The sequence below is a fragment of the Carassius gibelio genome, chromosome B3 (assembly GCF_023724105.1).
Source record: "Carassius gibelio isolate Cgi1373 ecotype wild population from Czech Republic chromosome B3, carGib1.2-hapl.c, whole genome shotgun sequence".
Taxonomy (NCBI): domain Eukaryota; kingdom Metazoa; phylum Chordata; class Actinopteri; order Cypriniformes; family Cyprinidae; genus Carassius; species Carassius gibelio.
In genome coordinates this window covers 53420874-53425873 of record NC_068398.1, presented here as the reverse complement: position 1 = coordinate 53425873, position 5000 = coordinate 53420874, and the positions used below count along the sequence as shown (strand labels likewise).

At 47.3% G+C, this 5000-nt stretch overlaps 10 non-coding genes across 10 annotated transcripts; all 10 read left to right on the top strand.

Moving 5' to 3' along the window:
• Positions 1-386: 386 nt before the first annotated feature.
• Positions 387-458, top strand: trnaq-cug (transfer RNA glutamine (anticodon CUG)). Its single transcript has one exon. It is a non-coding gene; the product is annotated as a tRNA-Gln (tRNA).
• Positions 459-950: 492 nt separating this feature from the next.
• Positions 951-1022, top strand: trnap-agg (transfer RNA proline (anticodon AGG)). The gene has a single exon. It is a non-coding gene; the product is annotated as a tRNA-Pro (tRNA).
• A 398-nt stretch (positions 1023-1420) lies between these two features.
• Positions 1421-1492, top strand: trnap-cgg (transfer RNA proline (anticodon CGG)). The gene has a single exon. It is a non-coding gene; the product is annotated as a tRNA-Pro (tRNA).
• Positions 1493-1907: 415 nt separating this feature from the next.
• Positions 1908-1979, top strand: trnaq-cug (transfer RNA glutamine (anticodon CUG)). The gene has a single exon. It is a non-coding gene; the product is annotated as a tRNA-Gln (tRNA).
• Positions 1980-2471: 492 nt separating this feature from the next.
• trnap-agg (transfer RNA proline (anticodon AGG)) lies at positions 2472-2543 on the top strand. Its single transcript has one exon. It is a non-coding gene; the product is annotated as a tRNA-Pro (tRNA).
• A 398-nt stretch (positions 2544-2941) lies between these two features.
• trnap-cgg (transfer RNA proline (anticodon CGG)) lies at positions 2942-3013 on the top strand. The gene has a single exon. It is a non-coding gene; the product is annotated as a tRNA-Pro (tRNA).
• Positions 3014-3428: 415 nt separating this feature from the next.
• On the top strand, positions 3429-3500 carry trnaq-cug (transfer RNA glutamine (anticodon CUG)). The gene has a single exon. It is a non-coding gene; the product is annotated as a tRNA-Gln (tRNA).
• Positions 3501-3992: 492 nt separating this feature from the next.
• trnap-agg (transfer RNA proline (anticodon AGG)) lies at positions 3993-4064 on the top strand. The gene has a single exon. It is a non-coding gene; the product is annotated as a tRNA-Pro (tRNA).
• A 398-nt stretch (positions 4065-4462) lies between these two features.
• On the top strand, positions 4463-4534 carry trnap-cgg (transfer RNA proline (anticodon CGG)). Its single transcript has one exon. It is a non-coding gene; the product is annotated as a tRNA-Pro (tRNA).
• A 338-nt stretch (positions 4535-4872) lies between these two features.
• Positions 4873-4944, top strand: trnaq-cug (transfer RNA glutamine (anticodon CUG)). The gene has a single exon. It is a non-coding gene; the product is annotated as a tRNA-Gln (tRNA).
• Positions 4945-5000: the final 56 nt, after the last annotated feature.

The following is a 5000-nucleotide window of genomic DNA, read 5'->3' as shown; positions in this document are numbered from 1 at the left end:
ACCGTTCTGCCTTCTTTCGGCCAATAATACACCTGCATGTTTTCACGCCAACTTCTCCCTGTTCTCAGTTCCTCATCTGCAATTTAAACTTTGTACAACAGAAGTGAATGTGTCTGAGATGGCTCAGATTGGCTGCCATGCAGGGTAGCCGTTTGCGGTTGACTGGAGGCTCGTGTCCTTTGCTTTGATGTTTTTCTCAATATTGGTTTACAAGGTTCGGAGAGCGTTACACTGAAGATTTAAAGGTCCCTGGTTCGATCCCGGGTTTACTCAGAGTGGAGCCGTGAATGCTTTTCAGACACCATTCTGATGCTTGCTGGTTAGTTGCTTTTCGCAGAGCCTCCTTGAGTGTTTTCTACACTTCAGACAGACGAACTGACACTGTTGGTTCCATGGTGTAACGGTTAGCACTCTGGACTCTGAATCCAGCAATCCGAGTTCAAATCTCGGTGGAACCTTCAAGAGTCTGTCTGGCAGTGTTTGGCATGGAGGAGCTTGGGCTTATGTCACAATTTTGTCTCTGACAGTGTGTCTTTAAATGTATTGCTAAACTGGCCTCCTTTAACCATGGCCTCCAAACCATCTAGAACTCAAATAAAACTAAGCAGGAACTAAATTGAGCAGACAGATGTCATCTGATCCTCTGTGGAGCAGGATTACAGACCTCAGACAGCTTCTCATCAGCAAGATTTGTGTGGCAGTGCCACGGTGTAGATTTCTGCTGTTAAATTCAGCTTATGTGTTTTGTCGTTGATGTTTTAATCAACATTTATCTACGAGGGCAGGCCAAGCTAGAGCAGGTACGTAAAAATGGAGTTTCTCAGAAATCTGGTCAGTGCATGAGCTCTAATTCTGCCCTTGTCAGCTGCAGAGGCAGGATGTTAGAGCGACCGTAGCGTCGAGCAGAGTGAAATACGTAGCAAATTGGCCTTTACCGAACAGCAACCTGTGGCTCGTTGGTCTAGGGGTATGATTCTCGCTTAGGGTGCGAGAGGTCCCGGGTTCAAATCCCGGACGAGCCCTCTTCTGTCTTTGCAGCCTCATTTCTAGAGCAGTTTCAGTCCATTCTGCCATTCTTGGGCCAAACATACGCCACTGTCAAGTAGACTAAAGCTGCGACTGCATGTTTTCATGCCCACATCTCGCTGCTCTTCTTAGTTCCTCATCTGCAGTTTAAACTTTAACTTGACATTTTTCTAAACATTGGTTTAGGAATGCAGCCCAAGCATTCTTGGATCGCTTCACGGCGCTGTGAGCCTTCATCTTGCGTTTGCTAGTTGCAGGAGCATCTGAGGGCTTGTCGGTTATGGGGTGTGTTTTTTTTGTTTTATTGCTGGTATGGGAGCGAGAGGGCCCAAGCTCAAATCCCAGAGACCTCGCTTTGCAGCTCCTTTTTTTGAGTAGTATCTGGGAACATGGTGGCTCGTTGGTCTAGGGGTATGATTCTCGCTTCGGGTGCGAGAGGTCCCGGGTTCAAATCCCGGACGAGCCCACATTGAGCATCTTACTGAAAAGTAGCAGACCGTTCTGCCTTCTTTCGGCCAATAATACACCTGCATGTTTTCACGCCAACTTCTCCCTGTTCTCAGTTCCTCATCTGCAATTTAAACTTTGTACAACAGAAGTGAATGTGTCTGAGATGGCTCAGATTGGCTGCCATGCAGGGTAGCCGTTTGCGGTTGACTGGAGGCTCGTGTCCTTTGCTTTGATGTTTTTCTCAATATTGGTTTACAAGGTTCGGAGAGCGTTACACTGAAGATTTAAAGGTCCCTGGTTCGATCCCGGGTTTACTCAGAGTGGAGCCGTGAATGCTTTTCAGACACCATTCTGATGCTTGCTGGTTAGTTGCTTTTCGCAGAGCCTCCTTGAGTGTTTTCTACACTTCAGACAGACGAACTGACACTGTTGGTTCCATGGTGTAACGGTTAGCACTCTGGACTCTGAATCCAGCAATCCGAGTTCAAATCTCGGTGGAACCTTCAAGAGTCTGTCTGGCAGTGTTTGGCATGGAGGAGCTTGGGCTTATGTCACAATTTTGTCTCTGACAGTGTGTCTTTAAATGTATTGCTAAACTGGCCTCCTTTAACCATGGCCTCCAAACCATCTAGAACTCAAATAAAACTAAGCAGGAACTAAATTGAGCAGACAGATGTCATCTGATCCTCTGTGGAGCAGGATTACAGACCTCAGACAGCTTCTCATCAGCAAGATTTGTGTGGCAGTGCCACGGTGTAGATTTCTGCTGTTAAATTCAGCTTATGTGTTTTGTCGTTGATGTTTTAATCAACATTTATCTACGAGGGCAGGCCAAGCTAGAGCAGGTACGTAAAAATGGAGTTTCTCAGAAATCTGGTCAGTGCATGAGCTGTAATTCTGCCCTTGTCAGCTGCAGAGGCAGGATGTTAGAGCGACCGTAGCGTCGAGCAGAGTGAAATACGTAGCAAATTGGCCTTTACCGAACAGCAACCTGTGGCTCGTTGGTCTAGGGGTATGATTCTCGCTTAGGGTGCGAGAGGTCCCGGGTTCAAATCCCGGACGAGCCCTCTTCTGTCTTTGCAGCCTCATTTCTAGAGCAGTTTCAGTCCATTCTGCCATTCTTGGGCCAAACATACGCCACTGTCAAGTAGACTAAAGCTGCGACTGCATGTTTTCATGCCCACATCTCGCTGCTCTTCTTAGTTCCTCATCTGCAGTTTAAACTTTAACTTGACATTTTTCTAAACATTGGTTTAGGAATGCAGCCCAAGCATTCTTGGATCGCTTCACGGCGCTGTGAGCCTTCATCTTGCGTTTGCTAGTTGCAGGAGCATCTGAGGGCTTGTCGGTTATGGGGTGTGTTTTTTTTGTTTTATTGCTGGTATGGGAGCGAGAGGGCCCAAGCTCAAATCCCAGAGACCTCGCTTTGCAGCTCCTTTTTTTGAGTAGTATCTGGGAACATGGTGGCTCGTTGGTCTAGGGGTATGATTCTCGCTTCGGGTGCGAGAGGTCCCGGGTTCAAATCCCGGACGAGCCCACATTGAGCATCTTACTGAAAAGTAGCAGACCGTTCTGCCTTCTTTCGGCCAATAATACACCTGCATGTTTTCACGCCAACTTCTCCCTGCTCTCAGTTCCTCATCTGCAATTTAAACTTTGTACAACAGAAGTGAATGTGTCTGAGATGGCTCAGATTGGCTGCCATGCAGGGTAGCCGTTTGCGGTTGACTGGAGGCTCGTGTCCTTTGCTTTGATGTTTTTCTCAATATTGGTTTACAAGGTTCGGAGAGCGTTACACTGAAGATTTAAAGGTCCCTGGTTCGATCCCGGGTTTACTCAGAGTGGAGCCGTGAATGCTTTTCAGACACCATTCTGATGCTTGCTGGTTAGTTGCTTTTCGCAGAGCCTCCTTGAGTGTTTTCTACACTTCAGACAGACGAACTGACACTGTTGGTTCCATGGTGTAACGGTTAGCACTCTGGACTCTGAATCCAGCAATCCGAGTTCAAATCTCGGTGGAACCTTCAAGAGTCTGTCTGGCAGTGTTTGGCATGGAGGAGCTTGGGCTTATGTCACAATTTTGTCTCTGACAGTGTGTCTTTAAATGTATTGCTAAACTGGCCTCCTTTAACCATGGCCTCCAAACCATCTAGAACTCAAATAAAACTAAGCAGGAACTAAATTGAGCAGACAGATGTCATCTGATCCTCTGTGGAGCAGGATTACAGACCTCAGACAGCTTCTCATCAGCAAGATTTGTGTGGCAGTGCCACGGTGTAGATTTCTGCTGTTAAATTCAGCTTATGTGTTTTGTCGTTGATGTTTTAATCAACATTTATCTACGAGGGCAGGCCAAGCTAGAGCAGGTACGTAAAAATGGAGTTTCTCAGAAATCTGGTCAGTGCATGAGCTGTAATTCTGCCCTTGTCAGCTGCAGAGGCAGGATGTTAGAGCGACCGTAGCGTCGAGCAGAGTGAAATACGTAGCAAATTGGCCTTTACCGAACAGCAACCTGTGGCTCGTTGGTCTAGGGGTATGATTCTCGCTTAGGGTGCGAGAGGTCCCGGGTTCAAATCCCGGACGAGCCCTCTTCTGTCTTTGCAGCCTCATTTCTAGAGCAGTTTCAGTCCATTCTGCCATTCTTGGGCCAAACATACGCCACTGTCAAGTAGACTAAAGCTGCGACTGCATGTTTTCATGCCCACATCTCGCTGCTCTTCTTAGTTCCTCATCTGCAGTTTAAACTTTAACTTGACATTTTTCTAAACATTGGTTTAGGAATGCAGCCCAAGCATTCTTGGATCGCTTCACGGCGCTGTGAGCCTTCATCTTGCGTTTGCTAGTTGCAGGAGCATCTGAGGGCTTGTCGGTTATGGGGTGTGTTTTTTTTGTTTTATTGCTGGTATGGGAGCGAGAGGGCCCAAGCTCAAATCCCAGAGACCTCGCTTTGCAGCTCCTTTTTTTGAGTAGTATCTGGGAACATGGTGGCTCGTTGGTCTAGGGGTATGATTCTCGCTTCGGGTGCGAGAGGTCCCGGGTTCAAATCCCGGACGAGCCCACATTGAGCATCTTACTGAAAAGTAGCAGACCAATTTAAACTTTGTACAACAGAAGTGAATGTGTCTGAGATGGCTCAGATTGGCTGCCATGCAGGGTAGCCGTTTGCGGTTGACTGGAGGCTCGTGTCCTTTGCTTTGATGTTTTTCTCAATATTGGTTTACAAGGTTCGGAGAGCGTTACACTGAAGATTTAAAGGTCCCTGGTTCGATCCCGGGTTTACTCAGAGTGGAGCCGTGAATGCTTTTCAGACACCATTCTGATGCTTGCTGGTTAGTTGCTTTTCGCAGAGCCTCCTTGAGTGTTTTCTACACTTCAGACAGACGAACTGACACTGTTGGTTCCATGGTGTAACGGTTAGCACTCTGGACTCTGAATCCAGCAATCCGAGTTCAAATCTCGGTGGAACCTTCAAGAGTCTGTCTGGCAGTGTTTGGCATGGAGGAGCTTGGGCTTATGTCACAATT